Below are 15,465 nucleotides of genomic sequence, written 5' to 3'. Positions count from 1 at the left end.
CGCCTCAGCCTTCCGAGTAGCCGGAATTACAGGCATGCACTACCATGCCTGGCTAATTTTTTTTTATTTATTGTAGAGATGAGGTCTCGACCGCCCAGGCGGGTCTCGAACCTGAGGGCTCAGGCAATTCACTCACCTCAGCCTCCCAAAGGTGCGGGATTACAGGCTGAGCCACCGAGCCTGGCGATTTTGTTCTTTTTTATGACTGCATAGTATTCCATCGTGTATATGTACCACATTTTTTTAATCCAGTCCTCTTTTGATGGGCAGCATGGGTGGTTCCAGATTCTTGCTATTGTGAACAATGCTGTGATCAACATTTGTGTGCAGGTATCTTTTTTATAGAGTGATTTGAGTTCTTCAGGGTATATTCCCAGTAGGAGATTGCGGGGTCATATGGGAGGTTGATGTTTAGAGCTTTTAGGAATCACCACACTGCTTTCCACAGAGGTTGCACTAGTTTACACTCCCACCAACAGTGTAGAAGTGTTCCCTTTTTGCCACACCCTCTCCAACTGTTATTTTTTGAGTTATTAATAATTGCCATTCTGACTGGAGTTAGGTGGTATCTCAGTGTGGTTTTGATTTGCACCTCCCTGATGATTAGTGAGGTTGAGCGTTTTTTCATGTGTCTGTTGGCTGCTTGGATATCTTCCTTTGTGAAGTGTCTGCTCATATCTTTTGCCCATTTTATAATGGGGTTGTTTGCTTTTTTCTTTTCAGCACGTTTGAGTTCCTTGTAGATCCAAGATGTTAAGCCTTTGTCAGACCTGTAGTTGGCAAATACTTTTTCCCAGTCTGTAGGCTGTCTCCCTGCTCTCTTGATGGTTTCTTTGGCTTTGCAGAAGCTTTTCAGTTTAATGAGGTCCCACTTGTCTATCTTATCCCTTATCCCATATGGTGGGTTTTGTTCAGAAATTGGATGCCAGTTCCAATTTCCATGAGGGTATGTCCTTCATTTGCTAAGGTTCTTATGGTTTGAGTTTTTACATTTAGGTCTCTGATCCATTTGGAGTTAAAAAATACTATTCATGGCTGTATGCTAGTCCATTATTACTATAGCACACATTATTTTTTATGCTGTAATATTAACAATATTTTATAATAATTGTAAGTTTGATAGACAAGTACATTTAAATCTGTATTACTTTGATCATTGGAAAGTTGGATTTTATCTGTATTTATTGACTATTTTGTTTATCTTCTTTTACAAAATGACTATTATTTTTTACCCACTTTTCTATTTCTTTATTAACCTATCCATATTTAGTGTATTAACCCTTTTTTATATGTGTACCAATAATTTTCTGATTTATTATGTGTCTTTTCATTTTATTTATGAAGTTATTTATATACAATGCTTTTTAACTTAAATTATCGAATTTTTAGATTTATTCTGTTGCTTTTCTGCATGGTACATCATTCCTCTTCCAGAAAACCTACTTAATTTTCTTTTCCATATAGCCCTCAATTGTTTACATTTAGCTCTTTCACATCCCTATAATGTATTCCTGTTTACAGTATGAAGGGTAGTCCAATTTAACTTGATTTTTTTTCTACAATAATAATCAAAGATGCCAGCAGCATTTATTAAATCATCCCTGTCTCCACTAACTTGTAATATCATCTTTATCATATATTCTATTGGGCCATCCTGGTATCCCTTTCTTGTTCTTTTGCTACTTTTTTCACTATCTCGAACAGACTGTGTCCCACATTCCCTTATTAGTAGGCTTCTAGCACTTGTAGTAGGAGGCACTAGCGCAGAGAAGAGAGGAGCAAAGACATTCTTCCCCTCTTCCTGCCTTGGCTGGTATGTTGGGCAGAGGTTATATTTTTTTCTTTGGCTCCTGTCCCTGCTTTGACAGACCCATCATAACTTCCCCTCGATGACCCAGACCCTGGGCATAGGGGACACTCCACTCCCTCACTTTGAACAATCTATTGTTGTTCATCTTTGCGTGGTTTCTCAGTCACTTCTCACCTGTATAACCATATCCCATTAATATTCTAATAGATACACTCACGTGAGTAAACATAAATATATATAATGTTTATTGAAGAATTATTTGTACTAGCAAAAAATGAAAAAGAACCAAAAGTAAATAAATTATGATATATTTATATAATGGGATACTCTGGTCTTTATTAAAATATGGGGCGTGCACAGCTTTGAGAGCATAAATTGCTATACTGTAATTATTTTTGAAAATTTTGGCAGTATCTACTAAAACTAAATATATGAATACCTTATCAACCAGCAATTCCACTTCTAGGTATATTCCCAACAGAAATATGTGCATATTTTCACAAAAAGACATGTACAAGGAAGTTTTCAACAGTTCTATTTGTAACATTTTCAGTCTGGATATAATTCAAATATCCACTAAAAGAGAAATATATAAATTGTATTATATTCAGATAATGTGATATCACAATCAGAAAAAAAGTCACACCATTAAATGACTCTCTTAAATGTAATGTTGAGTATAAGAGACCAGACACAAAATATCACTGCATGATTAAATTTATATAAAGCTCAAAAATGGGTAATACTAGTCAATGCCAAAAAAATAACAACAGTGGTTACCTTTGGGAGATCATGATTAGAAAGGGGCATGAGAAAGGGATGATTTCTTCACTCCTTTATATTTATAATTGATTTTTTTTAAGTTTAAAAATGTATAAGGTAGATCCATATGTATTGATGTAGAAAGATATCCAAATTATGCTGCTAAGTTAAATAAAATAGTTGCTGAAGGGTGTGTACAGAAAGAGTCCATATGTGTAAAAAAAAGCATATATGTGTGTGGGTACAAATATATATTCATGTGTGAATGCACACATGTATACACATACACACATATAAGAAAGAGAGAGTAAGGAAAGAGTAAAAGAGAGACTTCATTTTATTCTTTTTTCCTATAAATACAAAATACTTTTACAACTAAAAAAAATTGTTAGTAAAAAACTCAATGGAATATTTGTGTTAAGTTGCATTAACACAATAAATTAATTTAGAAAAATAATTCTACCTTATAATATAGTTTTCCTATCCAGAAATATGGTTATCTTGCCATTTGTTCAACTCTTCTATTACATGATCCAGTCAAGATTTTAACTTTCTTCCTCTAAGTCCTACATAGCTCTTGAGAGGTTATTCCTATGCAATATTTATTTATTATTGCTCTTATGAATTCAATTGTTTAATATCTAATTTCCTCTAAAGAGACATCTACTAACCTTTTATCTACTTCCTTATTTTTCGTTTATTTCTAACCTGCTCAATCCTGATGAAGCTGTTCTGGCAGAGATTATCAGTTGCCAAGTATAACAGATGGCTTCCTTTTTTTCAGCATGACACTTTTAGATAGTTATTTATTTATTAATTCAACAAATATTTGTTGATCACTTGATGTATACTGGTGACAGTGCCATACACTGTAGGTTCAAAGATGAGCACAAGCTCTGATCTCAAATTGCTTTTACCTTTATGGAACAAACTATAAATGAGAGCTTGCAGCACAGCATGCAATGTGCTAAAGTAGAGAAAAACACCAGATTCTATGAACACACATTAGAGAGGCACCCAATCCAGGCTTCAGTTATTAGGAAACACTTCCAGAACAGATGCTATGCAGTTAAAACCTAAGTCTTATGAGGTAAAGATGAAAATGAAGAATATTCTAACCATGGGTAAAATTATTTCATAATCTGACAAAGGTCAAAATCAAGAGAAAGAGTAGAATATTTTAGCGTATTCATAGAAATTCCAGTAATTCAATATGGTTGAATATAGAATTTGAGGTAGGTAAATATCGAAAGTTAAACTAAAATGGTGAGTAGAGAGCAAATCATAAGGTCTTCAGTAACATTCTTGCTCAGTGACAAACCACTAAATGTATTAAAGATAGGGTTTGATATGTTCAAATTGGCATTTTAGAAAACTGAATTAAGCTTCATTTTGAAGAACAGATTGAAATAGCAGGGGCAGGAGTAAGAAACTCTACTCATTTAAGTAATCTGGACAGGGGAACTGAAGAAAAGTATTAGAATTCCAGAAGTCTATAAAGAAGTGAAAGCAAGATTTGACAGTTAACTGGTGGGAGAGGGAAGAGGTGAGGGAAGTCAAGGGTGAAAGCAAGATAAACAGAGTGGGTTGTGGCTCTGTTCACTATACGAGGGAAAGGGAAGAGAGGGTAATTTTGAAAGAGCCAAGCGTGAAGCGATGGCCAGTTTAGTTGGAGACACGTGGGGTTTGAGATGCTTGTACAACACAGTGGGAGGTCATGGGATCCATGAGACTGGTCTTCAGGAGACCTTCAGGAAGGAGAGCCAGCCTGGAGAACCACGAGCCTTTGGCAAGTGAAAACACAAGAAAGGATGAGATCACAGAGGGAGGAAACACAGACCAGCAGTTACAGGACAGACTGCTCAGTCCATTTGGGTATGGACCTTGCTTTTGCTACTTGCTAACTCTGAGATCATAATTAGATTATTTAATGTCTCTGTAAAATGGAGATAATAATATCTACCTTATAGGATTTTATAAAGATTAAAATATCATGTATAAAAATCACTTAAGATTACTATTGTTGTGGTTGTCACACGTTTGAAGACAGACTTTCATGACCTGTTACTGCTTTATTTTATTTTATTTTTAAACTTATTTAGAGACAAAGTCTTACTCTGTCCCCAACATTGGAGTGCAGTGGCATGATTTATAGCTCACTGCAGTCTAAAACTTCTGGGCTCAAGCAATCCTCTCACCTCAGCCTCTTGAGTACCTGGGAGCATAGGTATGCACCATCTTGCTTGGCTGTTTTTTAAACTTATTATTATTTTATAAAGAGGAGATCTCACTATGTCGCCCAGGTTGGTCTCGAATTCCTGGGCTCAAGCAATCCTCCCACCTTAGCTTCCCAAAGTCTTTTTTTTTTTTTTTGAGTTGGAGTCTCACTTGGTTGCCCAGACTGGAGTGCAGTGACCATTCCCGGCCACTGCAGCCTCGACCTGCTGGGTTCCAGCAATCCTTCCGCCTCAGCCTTCCAAGTAACCGGAATTATAGGCATGCACTACCACGCCCGGCTGATTTTTTTATTTATTGTAGAGATGAGATCTCGCTGCCCAGGTGTTGGGAGCCGGCCACGGAGGCCCACTGAGCGTTAGGGATCAGGAAGGGCCGTAGACCCTGAGACCACTAGGATGCATTTGGGAGCTATTGACCCCATTTCCTCCCCCTTTTTACTCAGCACTAACCAGATTAAGCTCCTGTGAGCTCAAAACATAGAAACTCAGATCAGGACGAACACAAGCTAACTTTAGAAGCTCTTGCTCCCATTCTTCCACAAACTGCAGTTTTGGCTTTCACACAACTTATAATTCAAACTCGTGTCACATTTAAGAGTCTTAGTATTGGTTACAGGCTTCTGGATCATGATCTTAGGATTTATTGAAGGTGTAAATTGTAGAATACAGTTTTAGAAGACAACCATTTTGTTGAAAGAATGTGGCTGGGTTACTTGCAGGTAGTCCACTGTGAACTTTGGACTAGGCCACATTCCAAACATTCCGGAATGGGCCACTTTCATTTGTAAAGTAAATACTTAAGCTTCTATAGAATTGTTTAGCTTGGCATAAATCAATCAGTTTAGGATGAAAAAGGTTTATAGAATATGTCAGTCACAGATTAGGTTATCCTTTGTTATGGGATTTTAAGATTATCATATGAAAAGGGTTTAAAGGCAATCATTGATTAAGTTTTCATGGATTAAAGTTTCTGGTGGGTGGGGGACGCCCCTCCCACATCTGAGTTTGTGTATAAAAGACCCGTTGTAATTCCCAATAAACACACATCACACATCGCTTCTGCACTAGACCGGAGTCCAGTCTCTTTCTTTTTCTCTCTCTCTTTCTCTCTTCTCCCCCCCAATCACCGATGCTGTCTCCACCTTTGGGGTACCCTGAACCCAGCTGGAGTGAGTCTCTGGCACCCAGGCGGGTCTCGAACCTGCGGGCTCAGGCAATCCACTCACCTTAGCCTACCAAAGGCGCAGGATTACAGGCTGAGCCACAAAAGTGAGCCACTGTACCCAGCGGACCTGTCACTATTAAAAATAAAAAAAAGGTAATGAAGAAGTCTGAAAAACGTCAGCCAGGAGGTCAGAAGTTTAGAGGGGGATAAAGTAACGTTCAGGATAAAGTAATGTTGCGTTACTCTAAAGGGACTGGGGGAGAGGGAAATTTCAAAAAGAAAAAGTAGGCAACAATTTACAGTGCAGTGATAGAGACAAGTTAAATAAGAATTTATTTTTGTATCAAAGTATCTTAATAAGCATAAATTCATTCATGTCCTAGAAACAAAAGCCAGAGTACCTTAGGCTGAAGAATAAATTGAAGGTGATGACAATGAATATGGAATTTATAGTCAGTGAGGGTGAAAAGAGAAAGAAGATGGGAGTTGAGGAAGAACAGATGAGGAGAAAGGTTGGCTGGTTGTTAATAAAGTAGTAGAAGTATGAGCATGTACATGCTGATAGGAAAAAATCTTGTGGTGAGAGTGGTGGGAGGGTTGGAGAAAAAAGGAGGAGGTAGAATAAGATGGAATTAAGGATACAGGAACAGGAAGGGCCTTGGGCAGGGGCAGGCCATCTTTAGGAGGGAGGAAAGGGAATGAGCAAAGGGGAGAGGCTGTGTGAAGAAAGTTCCATCTGATATGGTCTATTTTCTCTGTAGGTTGCTCTGAGTGAAATGTGCAACAAAGAGGTCAAAGATTTGAGGAGAAAGAAAACTAGAAAAAAAAATACTGTGGGAATTGAAAAAGGAAATCAATAGAGGATACTCAGAAAATTTTCCACATAGCTTTTACAACCCGAGTATGGTTGAAACTGACAATTTGTCAGACTTCAGTTTGTTGGTTTGTACTAGTTTTCTTCAGCTGTGTTCAGTAACCCAGGAAGGAGAATGGATCAAGTGGGCATTGAAATTGACTTAAACTTTGGTTTTGCGGGTGGATTCCGGGGAAGGAAAAAATATCAAGAGTTGAGAGAACTGGCAAGAAGAAGGTTCAAATGTTGAAGCAGAAAGTAAAGAAAAGAGGGGCCCATGGAGAAAAACAAAGAGAGCAATAAATTCTAGATCCCAATGGGGTTGAGGAATTAGTTGTGGTAAGAACTAGAAGGATAAGTTTCTCATCTGAGAGCAGGTTGTGAATATTTTGGTAAAAAAGCACTTTCTGATGAAAATATGGGGTGAGTTGGAGGCATAAAAGTGCCTACCTGAAATGGAATGAATTTAGAGATTATTGGTGTAGAAAAAACCAAGTTAACAAGAAGCGAGGCTGTACACTGGGAAGCCCGGTGGTCACTAAAGTTACCCTAAATCATGACAGGGATAGGGATAGCAATAAAGATGCATGTTGTATCAAAATATATAATAAATGCGATGTAGTGACTGGAAAGTCATGAGAGCAACAATGCTAATACTGCAAAAGTGTTATGAACATCAAAGGAAGAAAGAGGATCAAAAGTCCCTATGCCTGAATGTGGCATTGAGATGAGAATGTTGACCTTCCCAGGGAGGGAAATATAGGTGGCACCTGATTAAGACAGCTGCTAAAGAAGACTATTTTCACTGAAGGACAGGACATGGGATCAACAGTCTATAAAGAGGGTAAAGATATCGAAAAGGGAGACCAAATAAAATAAGCATTGTGGAAGGTGGTATGGAAAGGATTTAGATGTGGTAGGGCCAGGGAGAAGAAGTCTTTGCATGTGAGAATGAGAATAGGAAACCAAAACACACCGGGAAGCCTGTGAATGACAAGAATGTGAAGCACAGTGGGAGTCACTGATTGTAATGGTAAACGTTTTGTGTCTCAACTATGGAAATAAACTCTTGAATGGCCACTCTGCTTCCAGCTTTGTTCCTCTACACTTATTTTTCATGATGTATCTGGATTATATTATAAAAGCAGGATTCTAATCCTATCATTCATTCCCCTGATTAAAACCCTTCACTGTTTTCATCAAATCTACAGTGCTAATTGCAGACTCCTAAAATTAGCATTGTATACAAGTTTCTCCAATTAGCTGGCTCCAGTTCACTTTCCCACTTGGTCCCTCCTGCTACAGTGAACTACATGTTAGTTCTTCCAACTCCACATACCCTAAATAGAGACAAGGGAAAAAGAACATTCCATGTGGAATCAACAATTTGAAGACAGGCATAGAGATGGGTGCATTCCGAAATGTCAAGAGATGTAATTTAACTGGACTACAAAACATAATTAGATAATAAAACATGAAAAACATAAGGATTTTTCACAGCTATAACTCTCGAGTAAAGTACTGTCTCTTTGAAATGTCTTAGAAAATAGGTGCTGTCAATTTTTCTCAAGGAGATTAATCTTATTTTTACTAAGATACACTTGTCTCATGTTGCTTTTAATAATTACTGTGCACGTGACCTTTTCCTCATCTTCCTAAGTTTCCTACAGTCATTTCTTTTTTGATGTTGAGAGGCATATTGGTTAAGAAATACTCTTCACAGCATGTTACTCATAACAGGCACCTTGCAAAAATGTGTGTGAGTTTGTATATTTTTCAAAGATAATGAGGAGAAAGATTTAAAATCTGTTCAAATGTTTTCTGGCAAAATGTATGCGAATCGTGCCAAAAGGAATTGCATGTTGCATGCCTTCAATCTGTTTTTGAAGTATTTGTAGATACAGGCAACATCTGTTCCACTGGACAGAGATGTACTATAGTGCTAATAACTTTAGAAAGATCTGACTTTAAAAGTTTGTACTTGGACATTAAATATTTTTCAAACAGATACATGTTGAAGTTCTTTTCTACATAAACTTTAAAAAAATTAATCACAGACATAATAAAGAAAATATTTCACAAAATAAGCCAAAGTCTGAAACTAAGGAATTTTTTTTTTTAGTGGATTTAATCATATGTTAAATATGCCTAGTGGCAAAATACAATATTGCCGGTTTGCTCTGCTAAGCATAGATGGGCATGGGAGAGGGAAGAAGAATGAAGGGACCTAACTGTAACTATATTAAAAGAAGTTCAATAGTGGGCAAAAAGCAAAAGCTGTGTGATCTTATGAAGAAATGAATGTGAGTAAAAACAAAATCCAAGAGTATGAAAAATGATGAAAACTTATCACAGATCTGCAAATAAAAAGGCAATGATTCAGTAGAGCTTCTGGTCACCACACATTAAGATTCCACCTGGTTTGCAATTAGCGAACATTGTGCAACAGCAACAATCAGATTAATCAACTGGAGTAATGTTGTTCCAGAGAAGTATGTCTCTGATTTAAACTCTCTGAAAATGATATTATCTTTTTTTTTAAAGCAAAATTCATCTGTTTCACAATGTCTCACTGATAAATTACATGAAAGTGGTAGACATTGCTTTTATGGCATGGAGGAATGTCTTTGACAATGCGCTGATTGTCATTAGGCAGTATTTTTCAAATTTTAGGGAGCCATCAATTACCGGGTCATAAAATCCATTTGAGCAAGACATGACATTTTTTAAATAAAAAATAACGAAACAGAAAATATGAAATAGCATCACAAATAGTAGTAAGAACTGTTTGGTTAAAATTTTGTTTCAAATGTGTATGTGTGAGATCAGTATGAAATGTGTTTTTTATTGTAGATCACAATCAAAAAGGTTTGAAACTCCCTGTCAAAGGGAATATTACCATGGAAAATGTTGTGCTCACTCCTCTTTGGAGGCTAGCCTAGTTGCAATTTGGTCTAAAGAGCAGATTTACATCAGAGAAGATCACAAGCCAGATAAAATCTTTGCTATTACAGATTCTTCTGAGGGCCAGAAGTACAGAAAAGTTAAGTTGACTAAGGAATAATCTCAGGGAGGTGACAAATGGTGAAGACAAGGTTGCAACAAGCAACCTCTTACAACTGGAAGAGGCCCAACTGGACTTTGGATGAAGATGGGGATCTCTGTGCTCTTCCATAGACCATTCAATCTACTTATTTAAAGTACAAAAGGAAATTATATATATAGCAAGGTAATAGCTGATTTTATAAGCAACAAGGAAGGTATACCTTATTAAATATAATAAGCCGTGAAATCAGTATTTCAAGGTTCTACTGGTATCAGTTGCCAGATGCTACACATCTCATGTGGTTTCAGAATTCACATGCCTAAGGCAGGGAACATAAACCAGCATATCTGGTGAGTTGATAAGCCACTGTTGTGTAATTGGATGACAAATATAGTAGTACTTTGCTTATCTAGCCTGATCAAAAAATGAGAGGCGATGAGACTTGTAGAGATGATTAACCTGGGGAGGAGGATGACTTGAATAGAAAACACATTAGGATAGAGGCTTGACTTTCACTGTTACACTTTTGCAACGTTTGAATTTTAAACTGTGTACATTTTACCGGTTGAAAAAAATGATAATGTGCATTTAGGAAAATAGGTGTCTCAAACTAGTGTACTTTTTCGATAAACTAAGTTAAGCTCTGTATGCAGACACCTGTTGATTGTTTAGCCAATAACTATTTTCCTGGATCCTTTTTGCTAAAAATCTTAAATTAGCTCTTGGTTCTTGGTGGTATTATATCCAAGTCCCAGAAGACGAATCAAGATTAGCCTACACTAAACCAGAGATGGAACTGAGGTGGGCCACTGAGGTTAAGTATGCTGAGGTTTCTAGGAACGAGTTACCTCCCTGATTCTGAGGAAAGATTTCTCTGAGTCCTACCAATCTATCCCTTCTTCTCTCTTTGGACTTGGTGTGAAATTACAAGAAGCTGCAGCAGCAATATAATGCTCATGAAGGTGAGGTCTAGGGCAGTAGAGAAACACTTGACCTAGCACCCCGATATTGTAGCTCAGTTAGTTCAACTCTAATTGCTTCTATCCATAAATCATGAGAGTAAACATGAAGGTCTCTTGTGGTTGAAACTTTCGTTAGTTGGGCTTTCATTAATTTCAGCTGAACTGTAATTCACTGCTAACTGATACAAATGGAAATGTATTTTTTAGATTTAATAATTTGGAACCTTTTATAAAACATTTATCTACTGAAATTAAATAGAATACATTGATTTTCATTTAACTTTCACTTAATGATTTGGTATTGTCATTATTAGCATAAATTATTAGACTGTAAAAGACAAAAAATAATACAGATATGCATCTTCTTCATTGTAAATACTTAAGGACAGGTACCGTATTTTAGTCATCTTTGTATTGCTGACAATGCAAGCATAATGATAATGCTTTGCATGCAATGATGGTCACTTATGAATTAAGTATTTGTTAATTACACACTACATTAAAATACTGAAAATGCATACTAGTTCATCATCTCTAACTCCAAATCACTAGAGATTATAGATATATACATATCCACATATATATGTGTGTATATTCATATATAACATATATACTTAAGTGTATCTATACATTCCATGTACACTTATACCATATATATGTAGTATTCTATATATAGTATATGTATATGTATAGAATAATTTCCTAAGAGTGCTGCTGTGCTGGAAAATAAAGAGTGCTGTCAGCATAGTAGAAATTTTGAGGAGTTCCGAAGAGAAAACAAATAGAATCAGGCTGGCAGAAGCACCCACAACTTTGAAGGACAGAAGAGACTGCTGCATAGAAGAGTGTGACGCCACACACAGAAACATGGAGAGAAAGTCTAAGAGAAGAATCCAAAGGCAATTATTAAAGTATAAATACACCTTTCAGATTGGCTCCTTCCACCTTTCCTTTTTGTGCTAAGTATTGAGAGGAAACATTATCTACAACTAAAGCAAGAAACGTAGGCATGCATGTGTACACACACAATCTCTAAACACAAGCAATGATGATCAAAATTAGCTTTCATAGACAGGTAACCTCAAATACACAGATAAGAATATTATTAGAAATCATAAAACATTTGAAGAAAAACCAGTATGAAAGGAAGAGCAAATAATTTTAAGGAAACTTTTTTTTTTTAAATTTGAGTTGGATTATCACTCTTGACCAGACTGGAGTGCAGTGGCACGCTCACGGCCACCCGAGCATCGACTTGCTGGACTTGGGCTATTCTTCCGTCTCAGCCTTCCAAGTAGCCGGAACTACTGGCGCACGCTACCATGCCCGACTAATTTTTTGTTAATTGTGGAAACGCGGTTTCGCCAAGTTGCCGGGGCTGGTCTCGAATCCTCGGGTTCAGGCAATCCACTCACCTCGGCCTCCCAAAGTGCTGGGATTACAGGCTGAGCCCCCAAGCCCGGCCTGCAATTATCTAATGTAAGTGCCCGAAAGGACTGATATGAGGAAAACCAAAAACAAAAGGGTAATTAAGGAGAGTGCACTAAGTTGAATAAACGCACAGATTTTGTTTAAAATGGGCCAGCTAAGCCGGGCTCAGTGGCTCAGCCTGTAATCCCGCGCCTTGTAGAAGGTGAGTGGATTGCCTGAGCCCGCAGGTTCGAGACCTGCCTGGGCAACTTGGCGAGACCGCATCTCTACAATAAATCAAAAATTAGCCAGGCATGGTAGCGCACGCCTGTAATTCCGGCTACTCGGAAGGCTGAGGCCGAAGTATCGCCGGAGCCCAGCAGGTCGAGGCTGCGGTGGCCGGGAGTGGCCACTGCACTCCAGTCTGGGTGACAGAGTGAGACTCCAACTCAAAAAATAAAAATAAAAATAATAAAAAAATAAAATGGGCCATCTAATGCTAATAAGCAAGATAGATGAAAAAAGACAACTATATAGAGCCACTTGGAAAAATTCTAAGGAAAAAAAGGTAATTTGAAAATCCTTAAATCTTTAAGAAAACGAAGCAAAATATTTAAATTACAAAAAGATCAAACTCAGGTGGTAGACTTTTTTTGATAAAAGTAGATATCAAAAGACAATGTAATAATTCTGAAATGTTCCGAAGGGGGAAGATGTCTAAAACTAAAAGTTTAGGCAATCAAAAAAATTCATAGTAGGAGGAAAATATTGAAAAACTAGAAGGCAAAACAAATGTATTTATAACAAGAAAGTTTGAAAAATTTAAACATTTTAAAAATTATTGCCAAAAATAAAAGCTCAGACATACTTGTAACAGAACAAATATGAATGGGATAGGTGCTCCTATTAAAAATCAGAGATTTTCAAATTGAGTAAAAACAAATAAATCTATATCTAAATGAATGGTGTATACAAAAGATCTATCTAAAACAACTGGCACAAAAATATTTGAAACCAAAAAACAGATAAAAATATATCAGAAAACTGCCATCAAACAGAAAGAAAACAGGATAAAAGTATCAGTAGCAGACAAAACAGAAATCATGACAAAGTAATAAAAGAAAAAAGAACATTTATAAATATAGAATGAATAATATAATAAGAATGTGTGTTCCTTATCTTTTAAGTTCTTAACAGGAATATGCAAAGCAAAAACTGAGAGAAATACAGGTAAAAATAATAAATACACTAGTTTGCATTCCCACCAGCAGTGTAGAAGAGTTTCTTTTTCTCTGCATCGGAACTCAAGTCATTCTACAAAAAAGGAAGCTGCACATGCATGTGTGTTGCAGCTCTTTTCACAGCAGCAAAAACATGGAACCAACCATGCTGCCCATCAAAGCTGGACTGCATTTAAAAAATGTGAAATATATACACTATTGAAGGAATATTATGTAACCATAAAGAAGGACAAACATATGGACTTCACAGCAACTTGGATAGATTTAGAATCTATCATACTCAGTAATCTATCACAGAAACAAAGATCAGAGTACCATATGTTCTCACTCATAAATGGACCTTGAACAATTATCATAATACTATAAGAAAGCAATTGGCAGTTGAGGGAAACTACCAGGGGAGGGAGGGACAAACCTCACCAGCAAGGATACCTGCATAATGAACATTCGCATACGTAACCTTGAATTGTATCCCACATCTTCAAAAGAAAAAAAAATAATAATAAATGCAGAGTTATTAAAGTCAGAGGCTTTAACATCTTGCTCATAAATTGACGAAGTAAACTAAAAATAATTAAAGCTGGTTAGAATTCAAAAGCACAGACAGACCAGGTACAATGGCTCATACCTGTAATCCAAGCACTTTGGGAGGTTGAGGTGAGAGGATCACTTGAGCCCAGGAGTTTGAGACCAGCCTGGACAACATAGCAAGACCTTGATTCTATGAAGAATCTAAAAATTAACAGGGCATTGGTCTGCAGTACCAACTACTCAGGAGGCTGAGGCAGAAGGAACTCCTGCGTCCACAAGGTCAAGGTGGCAGTGAGCTGTGATTGTGCCACTGTACTCCAGCCTAGGTGACAGAGTGAGACCCCCAACTCAAAAAGAAAAAATTAAAACAAATTTTTTAAAAAAGCACAGAAAATTACCAAAAATAGTTTTATAATGAATATATACAGATCTTGGTACCCAAAGCAACATTCATTAAAATTTAGTTCACAAAAGAAATATCACCAGACAATATCCCTTCTTCTCAAAACAGCAAAATGATAGAACTGCTTTTTTAGAGATTTTAGAAGTTCTAGATTTTTTTTTTTAGAGTTAATAAATAGTTTCAAGGCATTTTTAAAAAGAGAAATTTTCCTAAATCACTATAAGAGAATTATATAACCTTGATACTTAAACTAGACAACAATGACACACACACACACACACACAAAACTATAGGCTAAGCTTTCTTTTAAATATAACTGCAAAACTTGTAAATAAAAATTTAAAAAATTAAATATAGCAGCATATTAAAGATTGGCCTAATACAGGAATTCGAGGAAGGCTCAACACTATAAAAATGTTTTGAACACAATTTATTTTTAAAAGATTAAAGTAAAAATAATCTGAATAAATACAAAAATCCATTTATTAGAAGTGACACCTAGTTATGATTTTTTTTCAATTTGGGAAATATGGAATATAAAGAGAAATTTTTCTTTTTCTTTTTTTTTTTTTTTGGGTTGGAGTCTCACTCCATCGCTCATACTGGAGTGCAGTGGCCGCTCCCAGCCACCGCAGCCTTGACCTGCTGGGCTCCGGCGATCCTTCCACCTCAGCCTTCCAAGTAGCTGGAACTACAGGTGTGTGCTACCACGCCCTGCTTATTTTTTGATTTATTGTAGAGATGAGGTCTCGCCAAGTTGCCCAGGCGGATCTCGAACCCCCGGGCTTATGCAATCCACTCACCTAAGTCTCTCAAAGGCGCGGGATTACAGGCTGAGCCACCGAGCCCGGCTAAGAAATTTTTCTAACTTGATGAAGACTATTCAAACATCAGCAATGGTAAGTTTAAAAATATAATGGAGAAAATAGTCACTATTGAAAATGTCAGATAATTAAAGAAAATATATAAGAATAAACTAATATAAATGTGCAGTAGCAACAGTAAAAACTTTACTATCGGACTTTTTTTTTTTTTTTTTTTTTTG

This window comes from Carlito syrichta, unplaced genomic scaffold (genome assembly GCF_000164805.1).
Source record: "Carlito syrichta isolate Samal-C Ts95f unplaced genomic scaffold, Tarsius_syrichta-2.0.1 Scaffold302610, whole genome shotgun sequence".
In the NCBI taxonomy this organism is placed as follows: domain Eukaryota; kingdom Metazoa; phylum Chordata; class Mammalia; order Primates; family Tarsiidae; genus Carlito; species Carlito syrichta.
This window is presented reverse-complemented; position numbering follows the sequence as displayed.